The 19,121-nt window shown below is 37.1% G+C and overlaps 1 protein-coding gene across 1 annotated transcript in view; it reads right to left on the reverse strand.

Annotated features, from left to right (window-relative positions):
* Positions 1–19,121, reverse strand: part of tenm3 (teneurin transmembrane protein 3) — a 549,164-nt gene that overhangs the window by 355,106 nt on the left and 174,937 nt on the right. The window contains exon 6 of the mRNA XM_008419232.2: positions 17,623–17,662. The gene's annotated coding sequence lies outside the window, so the exon portion shown is untranslated. The remainder of the gene's footprint in view (positions 1–17,622; positions 17,663–19,121) is intronic.

Consider the following 19,121-nt stretch of genomic DNA (forward strand, 5'->3'; position numbering starts at 1 on the left):
AAAAACAAATCACCTTGAACTATGAAGTTACAATGAAGCTCAGAATTATTGATAGTCATAAGAAATCTCGATTTAAAATTATTTTAGATTAACCGATTTTTTTATTCTTAAAGAAAATGAGACAAACTAAGGCAGGATTATAAAAAACATATTAAAACGTAAAAATAGTTGCAATTTTCAAAAGTAAAATCTCCTTTTCATATTTGATATTTGTAAATTGGTTACTGAAAATAATATATACCCTAAAACAAAAAGAAAAATATTTCTTTACATTACAGAAATAAAGTCCCTATTTTAATCACTAATCAGTTTTTTTGTTCATGTTTCCACCTTAGTCTTAAACTCCCTTCATAGATCCTCTTTTAGATTAAAGTCATACTGGGGCTGAGACTCTCCAACATATTAATTCAACATTCAGTCAGAAGACACATGTTGATTAAATTCAAAAAGCTGTAAACCTAAACATACCAGGTATCTGGACACTTTTGGGCATGACTGTATGTAAACTCTTACACAAACTGTAAAATATATATTGTATGTTTATAATAGAGAATGTGACTGAGTGAAATGATAACAAAATTCAAAAATGATTTTATGCCACTGCTTCATAAAATGATAATACAACCAACATGAACAAAATCTCAGCAGCATCACTGCCTTTCTTTTAGTTTGCAGTAGCACATTTTGTTTAACAATGACATGCTGTTGTTTTATATAAAATATATAGTGAGACAAAATTTTCACTCCATTTCTTTATGTCAAAATAACATATATTTTTGGCTAAAAGCAGCAAAAGTCCTAAAGAATCTGCATTTCTTTGGCATATTGAATTTCCTCCTCTCCTTTTGACCTATTCTCTGCCGTCTTTGCTCACTCCTACATTTTGAACTTTAGCCCTAACACACTACGAACTCATTTCCTGTCTCCATGGGTTGTGTGCCCCTCTTGACTTTCCTCACCACCAACATATAACCCCTATGACTGAAAATGAGAGAATGGACTCATACTGCGGAGCAAGTTTTCATTTACTGCTGAGTCCCTTGTGTCAAGGGACAAAACAATTTATAGGTGCTTGAAATGTTAAGATTCCCATGAATCCAGTCATAATATAAGGAATATGTAGGATACGTGATGGGCTCTGTCAACAGCAAGGAAATAAACCGAATTATTAGGATCATTTTAAACCTTATTTTATGTCTCACTGATGATTAAGTCCAATGTCAGTGTAATATTGACTTCTTTATTACCTTTGGAAAATCTGTCCACATTCGTAATGTAATGTTTGTTATTGGTTTCACAACTGCTGGCTGTATGACGTGTTTATGGTGGTTTTTTATTTTTCCACGATTCAAAGCACTTTGAACTGCCATGTTGCTGAAATATTCAATACAAATAAACTTGATTGACTGATTAAATGCAGACAAATTCAGTGTAGAAAATGTAGAAATTCTCTAAGATCAAAAAATACAAAAAGCAAAACTTAGATATATGGACTATTTAAGATAAAAACCAAAATAAGCTGTGATGTCTCTTTTTTCTTCATTGACCTTTCTTACTTATCTCTGAAGTTAACATAATTATGTTTGAATTACCCTGGGAACTTTTCATAACAAGTTTATAGCTTAATGTAAATTCATTTACTTCTCTTCCATTTTTACGACTAACTTGTGGAAAAGTTAATTATATACTTCATGTAATAAAACTTAAGTGAGTTTTACAGCCAATTGTTTCACGTTTTTATACAGGACCACTTTAACCACCCCTAACCAACCAACACATGCAAAAAAACACAATTACATAATCTTCTCTGTGCAGCCAGTGGAGGCACCAATGACACGCATGCAGGAGCACATCCTGCAGAGCGGTCAGTCACCTCTGACCTACCATCAGTAATTAGCAGTAGTACATCATCCTGGGTAAACATGCACAATTAAGTATTTATTGAAAAACCACCTCCTACAAAGGATGTGTATGTTAAGCCTTGATTGTGGTTGACCTGAATAATTATGTAAAGAGAGGCCCTTTTTAATTATAGAGAAACTATGACAGTGCAATTTGATATAAAATTCCTAATTTGTGTTACTTATGCATTTATGATAATAAAACTGGTGCTTACAATGCAGTGCTGAATCTATCAATCTTTTTATAAAGTGTTTTAACTTCTGCAGCCTGTGAAAGAACCTACAGCAAATATTTATTACTTAAAATTTGAATGCATACCAAAATGTAACTCAAAATAGTATTGAAGAAGTAAAAAACAAGATATGAATTTTGTGCAAAAAGGTCACAGTTATTTAGACACAAAGGAATCTCAGATGGAAATAAAGGAACCTTGGACATGGATTCCCTGGTCAATTACAGACACGTTTCAGGAAGATTGGGTGGCAGGTATGAGGAAGACCCAGATGTCAGTGTCTGCAGTGGCGTCTCGTCTTCCATTTGTGTAAATATAAAACGGAGGAGAATCCTGGAAGTTCAGAGAAACATTCGAACATCAAGTAACATTTTTCCCTGGGAGGGAGGTTCGGGGTTATTGCAGTAGGAAATTGCCAGACCTCATTCTCCACCACTTTCAGCCCCATGGCTGTAGTCTTGCCTGCAGTTGGAAGAGAATTAGGATCACAAATGGTGTATGGCTAGAGGCCGGGATGAGGCGATTAAAAACAGGTTATGAGATCAGCCAGTTGTGGGACTTGCTGTGGTGAGTCATTTAATGCTCGTCAGATTTTGCCATTCCCACAGATTGAACTGGTCACGTTGAAGTGTGTCGAGACGGAAGAGAAACATCATTTCGAACAGAACAAGTGACAGTCAGGGTCCAAACACCACTGGACTGCTTGGTTCTGAAGTCACATTCAATAAATCTGTAAATTACTGAAAAGTTCATTTATTTCACTAACTCGGTTCACAGAGTGAAACACATTATGTAAACTATAAATATTTTCTACTTTCAGCTAATGAAAACAAAATTTAAGATTTATATATATGAGGAATATTCATAAATATGGGCTTAAAGAAAAGTAGGTTTCACTTCTGTTTTTAAAAAAACCTTTAACGTGGTGGACTTCAAAAATGAGGTAAAACCTCTTTTTAAGTCTGTTTGTCTTGCTTTTTATGAATTGTTGGTTCTTGTGATCACTTTTCGATTTTATATCTTTAAAGTTGCTATAAAAACTTTTACTTCCATAATCTGACAAACGGTCATCATACCCAATCTTTAAAATGATTTAAACAACTTTGAATAAGTAATTGAGCACACTGTTCTGCTTGGTAACTAGGATCAATTTTAATGTGTGTATTGTTGAATTGAATAATGTTTTTATTTTGTAAAGAGCTTTGAGATGACATTTGTTTTAAACTGATGCTATATAAATAAACTGAACTGAATTGAATTGAATTAGAGCACATATGCTAATGTGTAATTGAATCAACAGTAGAGCTGGGTTGCCTGCCTTTTGCATCTTTCATGCTTCAGATTCCAAGATGCCCAACACATTTTATGCATGGTGCTGATCTGTGTGCTTCATTTATAAACAACATGAGATTAGTGATTTGTGATTAATCAGAAGGAGCTTTTATTCGCAAATACATATTTCATAACAAATGTGGTAAAAGGTCTCTGGTTACGTAATTTTTGCGCTTCTTCATTCTATTCTCATACATTTCAGATCCGTTTGCTAAACAGGGATATATTAGCAAGAATGTAAAGTCATAGGAATGCGAGGTTTTTACAAAACAAAGAGCCAATGTATGAGAAAACCCCTCCCACTCTGCGCTTGATAGACCCACTGGTATGTGATTGAGCATTATAAGGTACTTCATATACCATGATAATGATTTTATGAGAAATGTTTTTAAACATGTTTTAAAGTGATCCATTTACACTTCAAAAACCATGACATTAACATGAAGTGGAAAGTGATTTGTCTCTTTCAAATTGAGCTCTAATCTAATGTCGTCTCCAAGTCTCTGTCTATATTTGTGTTTATCCTGCGATCACGCCGTACCCTGAGCCCCACACTGGCCCGACTCCTCCAGATAGCATCTAGACGCAGCTACAGGCAAAAACATCACATCGCACCGTCATGACACTGCTGCCACATTTTAAGCCTGTGCTCCTGTTTTAATTCTTGACAACCAAACCACCATGCTGAGTCCAGCTCGTTGCCTCCATGATGCCTCCAATGCTCCCCCTGGAATCAGGCCTTGAATTAATATGTTGCATTAATAACCTGCGCAAAGACACTGGAAATATTATTCATATTCTGGCTGTTTTTCCTAGGTTTATGTAAAGAGACCCTAAGGTAGAGTAAGGGAAATATAATGATGCTTTAATTTTGTAACTTATTGCATCAGTTTAGTAAAGGTTAGTGATGTTACACCAGGGAATGAAGAGGAAAAAAAAGAGTTTACATGCATCTTCTGATTTTCATACTGTTAAAACTGGAACGCTGTTAACTGTGAATATCAGAAAAGTTTCCTAAAAAACAAAACAAAACACGCAAGTCTGGAAGTAATGAGGAAATATAATGAGTGGAAAGGGAAAAGTTGGATGAAAGACTACAATGGGAGAAAAATCAGGACAGCAGTGGGAGTGTACTACCATCCAGCCTTTGCTCAGCAAACACAGCATAGAAGATGATGGGTTTTAGCAAAATAGAACTGAAGGCAAAGAGAAAGAAAGGAGATATGAATTAGGGAGAGCCTGAGAAAACAATACAGGACAAGTGAACAGGAAGAGGGAAATGTTTAAGGACAGAATGAGAATTTTATCTGTGAGGAGACTCAGAGTTGGTACAGCAGGCTTGTTGAACAGGCTTAATTTATGCAGAGGCACGGGTACCTGACAAACACCTCTGATACGGAGCATTAACACACACATGCACACACACCCTTTCCTCCTTACACACACACATACACACTTTACCCATCCAGGTACACCCACCCTGGTGCAGTGTGTGATAAAGTACACATTACGAGCTGCAACGTCTCAAGCAAGAGCAGATGTTTATTCTTGACAGGCACAGGGAACATACTGCTTACAGTATTTTCAATCTCACATTGTAGGTGTTTATGCACAAAAACATTAGATAAGGAGGCAGTGAAAAAAAATCCTTTCAGAAATATGATTTGGCTGGGATCAGGGCAGGTGATCACTTTACAGCATACATGAATAATATGTAGCCGACTTTTTGCAGGTGAATTTTAAAGCTGATAAACCATTTTGTTATCTCCAGGTTTTTCTACCAAAGCAAATTAAGAGGTTGAAAAAGAAATTGTGTCTTAAAAATTTTGTTTGATTGCTTCCCAAATTAAAGGAAGTTAGTCCTTTTTGTTTTGCTAATTGAAAAATTGAGCTGGTTTTTTATTATTTCCTGATTGGCTGAAACTTTAAATATTAATGTTGATAGCATACATTTTTAAATGTGACTTTTGTGTTTCACTCAATGAATGTGACTTTTTATTTTTTATTTGGATGAATATAAATTCAATATCAGTCCTAAAACATAAAAGTGGTTTTGTTGCCTTCAATGATCTGTGCATTTAGAAGACTTTTCTGATACATCAAGATACTATTTCTAAATCTAATTAAGCAACATGAAATCTAATCACTCTGGGATTACAACTTTAAACTACAAGCACATGTGCAACTGGTTCTTTCTTTTTGCCCATGTGATGAGAAGAGACAGTTATAGTCTGCAACTTGCTAACAGCTTTTCAAAATTACTTTCTCATCCAAAGCACCAGATGTAACCTGGGAGAAACCTAATCAAGCAGACCTGCGTTGTTATTTTTAGAAAATCCTTCTGCCAGCATCATTCACTGTCATAATTTCTGTAAAAATCCTGAAAAACATTTTTTTTTTTACCTTTCCAATTGGTAGATGCCTTCAGCTTAACTTGGCAAGTCTTTTAGATTTTTTTTTGTTGTTGTTCATAGAAATAATCGATACCAGTGTCACCAGCAGACCAGGACCAGTGACAGGAGTGAAGTGACCGCCAGGCTGTTCCAACAGCTGTGTGTCGAGATCCCCTGTCAGCCAAAGTGAGAGACGGCGTTCGGCACCCATGTCGAAGTCAAAGACGGCTCCATTAATGGAGCCGCGCTTCAGTCAGAGTGACAGTAAAGCGCTCCATTTGTTCCACTGGAGCCGTGCTGGAAAGTGATGACTGCACGTCGTTCTGTAGGCTAAAACATCCTCTGATGCAAACTAAAACCAGGTACTATGTTCATAATGAGGCAATAAAACATTTCCTCCAGGCTTCTGAGAACTGAATAAGCTCCTGATTATTTCTGAATTTGACTCCTTGTTTTAACATTCAGCTTTTATTTCTAAAATGTTCCATATTTTCAGATGATGTGTAAATTAATTATTGCTAGGTTTAGATTTTATATTGTTCATTTGTTTTTTAATCAGTTAATCAGTGATGAATAATAAATTAAATTCTGGGTTGCATTAATCAGTAGCTCTCATTGATTCTTCTTCTTACAATCTTTAATTGGAGTATTTATTTTTGTGCTGATTCTAAATAAAGCACAAGTCCAAGGAAATGTTTTTCTAAAGATCACTCAAGAGAAAAGTCAAGATTTTCTCCTTCAAATTGATTTTGGATAGATTATAAGAGCGATTCTTTGACCTTAATATGATTTATTCACACTACAAATGAGATCAAAACAGTTTAAAAAATGTCTTTAGCCATAATAATTCTTTAGGATCTGAGTGGTGTCGATGGTAGTCACAATGTAATGAGGCAGCATTTAAACAAAACATTTACTTCCCATGATCTTATAAACTCATTAAATACAGTTTAAATTATTTTTCTGCACACTTTTTTTTTATTCTAAATCCTCAGTTTCTTTTCTTCCCTTGTTCATGTATTTGTCACATTAATATATGAAAATACAACACAGAACATTTCCAATCATCTGCCCTCTCACACTCACTCCTACAGATTCCCTGAGCCTTTTCTGCAGCCCATAAACCCACTGCAGCCCGGATGCATCAGCTTTTTCACACCTGGAGTAATCCCTGTTTTTGGTTCATTGGCTTTGAGTAGCTTTTCACTTAAGTTGCCTTTCTGCTGTCCTGTTATAAGACCACGCTTTCCAGGAGAAAAGTCAACAACAAAATAGAGGTGAACCTTTCTGTTGTTGTCCTTGATGACTAAAGCTCTCTGAACTTGAAAGTTAGTGAGCTACACTGAGCTCCAAGGAAAGTCTTTGTTGGCGTAGTTTGTTTACCTGAAAGTTACTGTTATATGTTTATGGTTGATGCACGTTTTTTTCTAAAATATTAAATCTTCCTTCCAAAATAGTCGGATGTCTTTCATTCCTGGAAAAAAAAAAGTCTCTTGGGGACTCGGAGTTAGAGTTACGATGTTTAGTAGGAATGCAGAGGATGATTTCAACAAGTGTTAATGTAGATAAGTTCTCCATTAACGTTTATTAGACGTTTATTTATAACATCCATGTACATAAACAAAAAAATATCTTTTTTAAAGAAGACAAAAATCTATTCTATTCTATTCTATTCTATTCTATTCTATTCTATTCTATTCTATTCTATTCTATTCTACTGCACTGTGTTGACAGACAGCTTGCTTGGTGACCTGACTGTGCCACTCACTAATGGAGTTTCTCTCTAAGTGTCGTCCCCACATACACACATACCCAAAGTGCTGCCGAGAGTAGAGGAGAAGACTTTTGATAGCACTTCAGTGCACTGGTGATATTGCCAAATTGCCACCTTTAGCCCCCGCCCCACTTGTCATCGCCTCCCTCTTGCTCCCTTCCTCTATTTGTGTCAAAAACAAGGTTTGTGCAAAAGACAGAAAAGGGCACAACAGAATGCAGAGATTAAACAACAGTAGCAAAAATCCTGTCGGCTACGAAGGACTTCCGAAATAAGTGATGTTCGACAACTAAATGAGGTCGAGGAGAAGCAGAGCTGATAGATGTTTACGGAGGACTTTTGAGCCCAACTTTATGAATCATAATTCCCATTCTTTGTGCAAAAGCAGCAGCTTGTTGCACAGACCTTTACGTAGCCTGCTTAGAGCTCGTCAGGTCAAACAGATTTATTTAAGACATCCAAAACAAAAATTATAAAAACTTTAGACGTGCCTTTTTAATATTCTGAACCTTTTCGATTGCATTATTATTTCGGTTATGTTAAATTGCCATTGAAATAAAGCTTAATTAGGTTTTGTAAATTTAGTTTTTAAAAGCTACAGTATGTCTTTAATGCTCTAACATTAAAATGTATTTACTTCATTTCAGTTTCTCGATTTGTTGTTCAACTCAATTCAATTCAAAATTACCTCATCGATCCCAAAAGCGAATATATTTATTTCAAAGTGGATTAAACTATTTATTAACAAAACTTCATACTGACTAAATGAGAAATGTTTTGAGAATTCATTAAAAAGAAATCACACATGCTAAGTTATGAGCAACAAAAAGAACAAAACCGCTTTGTTAAAACCTCACTGGCAGCGATAGAAACCACGGGTCTTCCTGAATATGTCACTACAAACTTGGCCCACCTTCCTCTGGTCATTTCCTCTCATTGTTCTCTGCAGGTCATCTAAAGCTCAGTCAGGTTGGACGGGCAGCTTAGGTCGACAGCCATTTTTAGGACTTTCCAAAAAGCATGTAATTGGATTTAAGTCCAGGCGCTGGCTGGGCCTCTCAAAATCATTCACAGGCTGCTCTTTAAACCTCTTCTTTGTTATCTGGGCTGAGTGCTTCAGGTCATTGTCGTGTCGGAAGGCAGAACATTTCCACTAGTCTGAACTCCAGGAGCATCTGGAGCAGGTTTTCGAGAAGAATCTCCGTATGTCTGGCTGCTGTCACGATGCCCTCCAACGCAGAGTAGCTGCAAATGTACAAAGCTAAGTTTTCCTCCAGATTTGAAGTGAAAAAGTTACATTTGTTTCACCATCAGTGTCACCAGTGCTCTCAGTTAGATGCCTAACTACAATCCTTCATCCCTGACTAATTAGTTTGGCTGAGAAAACAGAGAAAGTTAGGATTTTACAAACTTTTTTCTAAAGCTAGATGATGGAGAACACAGTTCCTTCACTTCTCTGCTAACCACATCTTTTGTGTCCTTCCACAAACTGAATGTAATCCGTCGCTGGACGTCCACAAAGAGTTCCTTTAAATGTATCGCTTGGTTTCTGCTCTGAGATGCACTGCCAGCCACGAAACCTGATGTAGGTAAGTGTGTCCCATTCCAAATCAAACGAATTCAGCTACATTTGCCACAGGAGGGATCTGATCAAGTTGTAGAAACACTTGAATACTGATTGTTGCTGGTTGGACCCAGTGGTTAGCACCGTCACTGGTTTGAGTCCAGTCTGGGCTTTTTTTCCACAAATAAATTGTCTCATACTCTACTGTCAGGACATGACAGATTTAAAAACTGTGTAAATAATAAATTTTTACAAAAATTTACCTGCAGCAGCTTTAATTCTTTAAATGAAGTTGCGAATGTGAGAAACAACAAGAAGTAACAAAAGTGACAAAGTTGATAAAGCTGAGAAGACATTGAGGTGGAGAATATTTATCTTAAAGTGTAGAAAATAAAATGTGAAACTCAGCAGTAGCTTCAACTTGCTGAGTTGACACATTTAAATTTCATCCATCATTATCATCCAACTTGCTGGTGGATCCCAGTTTCCTGCTGTACGTTGGATAAATCCTTCAACTCACAACGTCACGTTGTTTCTATTGTTTCTAGCATTACAGTTTTTTTTGTTTATATGTACAATCAGTTTAAAAAGCATTTTTTGTACTTTTTCCTATTTTTCATTCTGACATGGTCAGAGAGGATTAAATATGTTTTTTTTTTTTGTCAGTATGCATCTTATGAACACCATGTCACTCAGGAACTCCTGTTTTGCTGACTCTGCTTAGCAGTAAGGATAAGATTGTGAAGAACATTGGGAAAAAATATGTTACCAGCATTTTATATATATATGGTGAACCAGATAAATAAAACCCTGTACCGTGAAAGCATTGGGGAAATACACAGTGATTATACGCTTTACTTTATTTAGCCGTAATTTACTCATTGCGCACCACATCTATCTGTCTGCGTCTATCTGTAGATCGGAAATGATTACGTTAGAGCGGTGTGCAAAATCACTGTCTTTGCTCTTGCCCTCCAAATGTGTGCTAATAGATATTATTGTCTAACCATGACAGTCACATTAAATTTAATGTACTCCAAATTATTAGGAGAAGCACTTGGTTTCTCATCAAAGTGAAATTCTGCCTTGTTCCTGTCAGCGTGTGATTTGTCTTGTGAAGTAAGAGCAAGTTATTAACAGGAGCCCCAGAAATGAGAGCGTGTGCTTCAAGCTTCACACCTCATGTCTGTAGCTGAGACTCTTACTTTGAAATACAAAAGCCCTTTTGTGTTGGTTCATATTGTCGGCACTCAGTATGGCGACATGGCAACAGCGAGAAATGAACACAAATCATTTGTTGTCACTTTCAGAATACCATAACTGGTATTAATGTTAACGATAGCATTTTCTCTGTAGCTTCATATGAGACACAAAGGGCTACGGTTTCTATGAAAGTCAATACTTTTTAAAAACAACTTTACATCAAAATGTCAGGGACAGACGACACAACTCCCACAGTTTTCACACCGATTTGACACGTTGACACTAAAAAAATTACTTTTTTCTCAACTTCTTTTAAATGTTTTCTCAATAGCGTGGAGAAGACGACCTCTACCTGCCTGTACCACTCAGACGATGCAATCATTTAACTATAATTCATCTCTTTTCTCAAGCAGATACTGTAAGAGGTGCTTATTATTATTATATTTTCTATTTTATGATTGTTTAATGTTGTTAAATGTGTTATACAAATAAATTTGACTCTGACACCTTAATAAACCATTTTATCTAATAAAAATACCTGCCAAAATCAATTTTTTTAGGGTGCTTTTTTTGGGAGTTTAATACTTAAAATATTACCACATTCACAAGAAATGCTAGAATTGTGTTGAGGTATGTAAAATACTAATAATTAAATTTGGCTCTTTAATATTCTGGCTTTCATAGAGAGGAGAAAGGAAAATGTAAACCTTATTTTTGTGCTGATGATTATTAGGAAACAGCCATCAACATGTCACAAGGCGACTTTGTTACTGAATTAGATTTTGTCATTATTTAATAATTTATATAGCTCTGTACAGTTATAAGAGTAGGGATGTGACTGTGGGCAACTGTGGCATCAGTGGTTGTGATTCAGCTTTTGTTTGCTTCTTCTATTTGGTAACTGCTCCTTTAAACAAGCCTAAGTAGCAGTCAAGCAACATTTTACTTTTTTCCATGTGATATTGTTTCTCAAACACAAACAACAGCAGGCCTGTGTGGCACAACTACAGCATAGAAAAGAACAGAATTTTTTAATTTAAATCACAGTTAGCTTTGCAAGACAAAAAACAATGGATTGGATTTGAGAAGCACATAAACAGAAACACCTGGGATGTTCAGAGTTGTCGATTGTAACAACTCTGTGATGAACATTACTTCTGCGAGAAGATCTGTTGCTCAGTAACATGCAGAAGACAGTTCAGTTCAAATTAAAATGAATTCTGAGTGATGACGCGTCAAGGAGGAGGGAACCAGAATCATCTGGAAAAAGAGAATTTGAGAAAAGGCAAATAGCATGATAGACGGATGCAAAACAGAGGTGAAATGAATAACAGGTTAAAGAGCGGGAGAAAAAGAGGAAGGTCAGAAAGACGAAGGGAGTGAGAGAAGAAACTAACACGAAAGTCAATTAAATATTTTTATATTTGGAGAAAATAGAATGAAAGCTGGAAAGAGAAAACCAACAATAACAAAAAAAAAAGAAAAGCATGCAGACAGCGGAGACGTGATGATGAGCAGAGACAGACAGGAGATGGAGGGGGGGCAGTGGAGCGTGGGTAATGTGTTGGCAGCAGAGCAGGAGTGAGGGGGAGAGCAGAAGGCTTGTAAATGTTGGATGAGAGAAGTATACATGGCACTGTGACTCACTGGAGCTGCCCCAGCACTTGTGAGGGCAAGTGTTTAACACATGCGTGCACACGCACGCACACACACACACACACACACACACACACACACACACACACACACACACACGCACACACACACGCGTGGCAGATTTTTCAGCCGTCCTTAATGGGGCCTCAACACCAGCTCTGGCCGTGACCAGGTTATGCCTAAAATTAATCTAATATATCCTCCACTCCTCATGTTTGACCCGAGCAGGACCTCAGAACTGACCTGTGAATTTTGGTCCCCATTAAAAAAAAAACAATTGAAACCTAAAAACATAAATATTTAGATTAACAGTTTTTATTCATGCTCTTCAAACACACTTGAATTTATTCTACCAAAAGGATCAACCACGGATTATTTACACATTGTGACTCTGTTCTTTTATTTCTGTTTCCTTTGAGTAAAGTACCGTTAAATGGCTTCAACGTCCCTTTAATGTTTCTACCAACACATGTGTACATTCTAAAGATGCAAACACGCAACGTGTCGCGCCTCCCTCTTTCTCCCTCACTGCTTCTTGTGAACACAGTACTCCAGACAAGTACAGTGCTTTTTTTTTTCTTCCGCTGGATGGGCAGGTAAAATATTTATGAGTGTTTTTAACCTCTGGGTGACCCAAGTGCAGCAAAACATGGAGCTTCTTAGAAAGTTCCCAGGGAGGTGGAGAGGAACTGGGTAATATACCGCCACTGCAGTTTGAACGTGTGATTACACCGCATGGCAGGTGCAGAGGTTTTCAATGTTAATGTCAAAATATTTTGGGTTTGTTGAAACCAATTCAAAAATACGGTAACCAGATACAACAGAAACAGACATAAAAATGACTTGATCTGTATTTTTATAAATATTTTTATACTTGTGGCTCTTTTCCCTCCATTTTTTCCTCCTGCTTTACATTATCCTGCCAGTATCTGCAGCCATGACTGGAGCCTGATGTCACTGACAGGTCATAATTTTACACCCCTACAGCTGTTTATCTGTTACCCTGGTGATTGAGTAATAGCTAAGGATGAGAAAGAGTCTTTAACAGCTTAATTGCATCCTCTGCCACAGTGTTTAAGGAAAATAAACCATTACCTGTCCTTCAATCATTTCCCCACTTTTTTTTTGACGTACTTCTTATGTTTTGTAGTAATTCAGTGGTTCAAGATGAAAACAGGATTCAGTTTACAGCTGGATCACCTTTTGAAATGTCCATTCCTCAAAATGTGTTCAGATCAATGTTCCCTCTAAGCTGCGCGCCTGCGCAATCGCGCTCTGCTCGCACAGTCTCAGCGCACAAGAAAATCTATGCAGCGCATAAAATAAAATCCACCATAAACGTATTAATTAATATCTAATATTAGACCGAATCTAATATATTAAATTAGACCAATAATGTCTTATTCCGTACCATTTTTTAATGTAACGCAGTGAGTGGCAGATGTTCAGCCAATGACACCATACGGTTTAATTATGCTATGCAGCCAATCATAGCGTTGATAGCTCTATGTGTCCTGCCCATACGCGCCATGCAGGTTAGCTTGCTAACAGTGCGGCGGAGTTAAGAAACGCAAGCCCTTATCATGGCGAAACGAACGGGCAGCGACACATCCGCTCACCAACACAAAGTAAAAAAGAAATGCGGTTCTTTTAGGATGGAATGGCTGTCTGAGCATGTGCAAATAGAAGAACAAGCGGTGAAACTGGGTGAGATTTTTTTCTTTTTCGAGTGAGAAAGGTCTACTCTGCAAGACATGCAGCGAAGCCAAAGTACCAAGTGAGCTTTCAGCGGGAAAAGTGTGGACTGAATGGAAGTTGGACTACATCAAGCGTCACATTCAGCAGAAAAGCCATTTGAAAGCTGTTGGAATTGTGCGAAGACTCAAGATGGGACAGGGGATCTCATGAACACCAACAAGATTTTTGTCTTTCATTAAGTGGGCCAAATCGCTTATATTAAAAGTAAACTAATTAAACAAAAATTGCTGCTGTGATTTGATTCTTTTAATAAGCCATGCAACTTGCTATGATTTTGGACGGGTGTGATGTGTGTGGTTACAGCGTGCAGATCTGATGTTGCTCACAGTGGTCTTCAGTGTGCTCAGGGAGGTTTTGTGTATGACCAGACACATGAAAAATTAGAGGGAACATTGGTTCAGATGATCTATGATTGTTTAGAAAATAGATAAAATGAGCTGTTTTTGGCTACAGTTAATCAATCATTCAATCAATTCTTCAACTTTACCTGCCACATGGTTTGGATGATAATACCCTGCTATTATAAATTAGCATTTTAATAATATATTGTCATATTTAATATGTTTTTTTTATTAAATAAACTATTTAAACGTTTAATTAAACATGTATTTATTTCATGGTACATTTAATTAATGATTTGCATCATTTATAATTATTTATTATTTATTGTCCCACAGAGGAGAAATTAAAGCAGCATCCAGATATGTAGGCTGACATAAAAGTTCCAAAAGTCGTTTTAAATATTTTTAAAAAACTTTTATGTGAACCTAAACAAACGGTTCACACAAAAGTGAGTCTTTTGTGTTTGCTTGAGGTTCTGTTGTTACACCTGAAGTTTCCCTCTGTGGGACATTAAATATTATATCTTCTTCTGATTTATTGATGCATTTATTTTTTTAGTTATTTTGTTTTGTCCCTTTTAAGCTCCCATAGTTCAAAGTTCTCTTCCAGAAATTATTATATCACAGTTTTACACCTAAATCTAGTCTTTCAAAAGGGAACCAGAGTTTTCGGTTGGTGTTTCAATGACAGGAGTTTTTCTGAGTCCGTCAGTTTATATGTTTGTTTTCTGTATTTATTCATGCATTCAAAAGAAGTTGGCCTTCAGTGGCTTTTACATCTGAATCAAACGCTGTAAGTAGTTTTTTGTGAAGACAACATGGACGGCCACAGAATCAGAAGGAAGCAGGAATCTGACCAGGACAGATGGGAATGATTCAGTGACTCTACCTACCCATCAGCGCTTGCAACATAATCTGTGACATCACCACGATTCCAGTCAACACCATAGGAGCATATGGGAAAACAAAATTGTATAGCTCACTGGGTATGCATAGAAATGATTGCGTTTGTGTTGAGTGTGTGCATGTGAGCAAATTTGTCACCTGCACAGTTGTTAAAAAAGCCCAGAACAGTGGAAGAGCTGCAGCACACAGCACCCAAGAGCAGCAAAGGACAGGTAAGCTGCTCTGGAGGGCCGGAGCCTCAGGCAGAGAGACACAAGGCGCCGCCGCGGGGCAGACATACGCTCCCCACCAAGGTGGAACGTCAGCAAAGCAAAGGAAGAAGCCCCCGGGCCAAAGAGACACAGGCTGCGACCCAGGATGCCGAGCCTTTGACCCCTCCCCACCACCGTCTCCTGCCGTGCGGTTGATGCCTGGAACCCAGCTCCCTGGTGGCCCTGACCCCCACTGACCCACCACCAAGTAGGGGAGACCCCCCACGCAGAGCCCCCACGATGCACCGGCACAACATGGCAGCCAGAACGCAGCAGGACCAGGGCAGAGAGGGAACGTTCCCACCTCACCTGGTGATCCAGACCCCAGCAGCTCAAGAGGGACAGTCTTTGCGACGCCAAATCTGGTTGATTTAATAAAACATTGTCTGCATTTTCTGATGCTGTTTTCATGATTTACTTTCTTTGATGAGCTCCAAGTCTTGGAGAGTGGAACGCCTCTTTGCCATCACACTAATTTTCTGCTCACTCCACACTTCTCAGCTTATTCTCAGCTCCTTTTTTTGTTTTACTTTAAACATGTAGTATTTCCTGATTTTATAATTTTAGACTGATATTGTTTGAAATTGTCTTATCTACACAGTATTCTATCTAATAGTAGTATTTCATTATTATTTTTTTCATTATTAACAATTTACCTCCAATGCACACATCTTCATGTTTTACTTTGTGCCAATAATACATTCATTTACTCTTATATTTTTACTGGGTTTTAATTTGAAAATTTACAAGACCATTTCCTATCACAGATTAGTTGCAGCTAGAAAAGGCAGCTGTTTACAATCATCTAGTTTTATTTTACTTTGACAGTGTGCAACTGAAAAATAAATCCTAATATTTATTAAGCTGTTTGCACTAAACAGCATAATGAACCCCCCCAAACACTGATGTTCAGTTACGACCCACATGTGTTAACTTTGCATCTTTGAAGCCGGTTTCTCTGGTAATCGGTCAAGTTTGCTGAAGTTGGGAAAAGTTCATTTTCACCAACAATACCCAGCAGGTGGGACTGCTGCGGAGGTTTTTAGGATGGAGTAAGCCCACAGGGTCTGACTGTAGCAGACAGCGATATGCAAATGTGTCAGACCTCAAGATCCAAATTTCTATGCGTGTGCATGCGTGTGTGTGCGTGTGAGAGTGTGTGCGTGTTCACATGGCGGTGTGCATGCAAAAAGTGTCAAGGGCCGAAACTGAAATGTGCAAGTAGACCATCGATGCGTGTCCAAACCTCGGCCACAGTCGCTCTTATTTCTGACACACATCCCCACGTGCGAACGCACACACACACACATGCACACGCGTACACACACACACACACACACACCGTTCTCTGACACATCCCTCTGGATGATCAGTCCATTGTACAGGTTCTCCAGTGAGCCATAGCTTTTACATACATTAAAATGAGCCTTGGGTACAGAGCTGCCCCTGAAGACCAACTCCTCTCAGTCCACAGTGCACAGAGGACACATGAAATATCCACACAGACTTGAAAGCAGCAGTGTTTTCTGTGTGTGAAGACAAGGGTATAAAGACAAGCAGCAGACCATATCTGAGGCAACACTAGTCTCTTCTTTTTTCAATTGAAACTTTTCTACTTTATGGGGTTATTTTACTTTAGTCACCTCTGGGAAGTCGGCTGAAGGAGTCTGTGCTGTCACTGGGACCAAGACTCATAAAAAAGCATTATTACTTTTACAGTGTGGGAAAGAAGCTTAGACCATTTAAGGAAGTCTTCAATGGATGCATGGAGAATGATGCTTTATTGTACATCTGTCAATAAAATTGAAACCATGATCTAAATAAAACTAATTGGGAAGATTTGCATTGAATTTTTCACAAAATCATAAGAAAAAAAGGAGTTTTCAGTGATTCAATTAGATGACTGGAAGTTATTTTATTATACAAAACGTTCTTGCAATATGAACCATTCAACGTAAAACGAGTAGAGTGACAATATTATTTTAACCCATTCGTCAAAGTTTGTTATTTTTCATTTACAATTAATGAAAAATGTAGGACACTTTTATTATTATACACTTTCATAAATCAGTTGCCTTGTTCAGATTTCAGCCCTGCTTTTCTCAATAAATAAATATTTACAAAATCAATCTATGTTTGTATTTAAAGAAAACTTTTTGTTAAAACAAAGATACAAATTAGCAAAGACACAGATTAGAGAGAATGTTTTCCTGTTAAATTTGGGTCTTGTGTTGCCTCTAAATATTCGTAACACCTTATAGGACAGCAGTAATTAAGACAAAGTTTCTTTTTTAAACTGGCAGCACTTACCGGTAGGCTGGTGGAGCTGGAGTTCAGGGAGGAAGAAGATCTGAAACAGAACAAGAGATATTCTGTTTAAACTTTCTATATACGTTTACTTCATGACTACTATGCTTCCAACTTCTTGAAATACATTTTACAATGAAATTATTACGTTTTATTATTATTATTATTATTATTATTATTATTATTATTATTATTATTATTATTATTATTATTACCATTCGGATACTTTTTTAGAATAACCTTGTTTGTGTATTTTTTTAATTAGAGGTGTCAAGAACAAAATCTCAGTGAACCTCAAGTAATGAATTTTGTCCCCATACAAGCCACTTAACATAAGTTTATGATTTGCAGTTAAGTGGTATGTGTGATGTAATTGGTCCTCCATATGGCAAACGCAACAGTTTAAGCTAAGCCTTGAACTCTGCACGACATCTGAAGACTTCATGTTGTTTCTGGCATCAGTATGTTTACTGCATTTAAAGGTCAGGACAACAAATTAAGCTCCTCACTGTTCAGAATGCTTGAAAAAGGTTTGTATTTGGGAGTAGAGCATCAGAACCGTGTGGTATGTGCTCTGCATCGCTGTGAGCGAGCATCCAGGGCCCCGTTTCAGGTCGTTTCCCGTTTGTTTTACTTTGGATATGTTAAAATGCAGAAAGGAGCTTCCTAAATAAGTGATTAGAAAACATTGGATCTTAGTTATGACATGGTGATCTATGAAGTGTTTACCCTCTAAGGAACAGAAAAGGAACTAACCTCAACCCATATAAATATGAAATATTGTTATATTAGAAATGAAGCTCTCATCCTCATTTCAATCCTTTTAAAATGCAGTTCTGATTGGTGTTGCCTCTCAAAGCTACTCAACGTGTGACACTTAATATTCCAACAAAGAACCCTGTGCAAGTCGACGCTGTGCTTTAGATCCTAGCAGAAACACAAACGACTCGATGCTAAAAGGATTTTTTAAGTCCACAAGTCCACAGGGTATGTGAGTCTCATTCTGCACATGTGTGAATCACTGAGATGATGCAGGCCAAGAATTACTGCTACACCTGCAGTACAGTCATATGAAGTCATCTCTTTGTTTCATCTGGGAAAGAAAGAGGTGGGGATATTTGGCAAAAAGTGACTATTTTAAAAAGGTGACGATATATTATTTTGAGATTTTAGGTGTATTGTGCTACATAATTTCACATATATTTTCACATATATGTACCGTGTCTTTTTCAAGAAATAATATAAAATTTTGTATACATTTAAAATATGTAATAATATAAAACTGTATATGAAAAAAATAGCTTAATATATGAAACCTTATATATATATATATATATATATAGACATCAGTGTCTTTAAGAGATATATATATATATACACTGCTCAAAAAAATAAAGGGAACACTTAAACAACACAATATAACTCCAAGTAAATCAAACTTCTGTGAAATCAAACTGTCCACTTAGGAAGCAACACTGATTGACAATCAATTTCCCCTGCTG

The sequence above is a fragment of the Poecilia reticulata genome, linkage group LG1 (assembly GCF_000633615.1).
Source record: "Poecilia reticulata strain Guanapo linkage group LG1, Guppy_female_1.0+MT, whole genome shotgun sequence".
Taxonomy (NCBI): domain Eukaryota; kingdom Metazoa; phylum Chordata; class Actinopteri; order Cyprinodontiformes; family Poeciliidae; genus Poecilia; species Poecilia reticulata.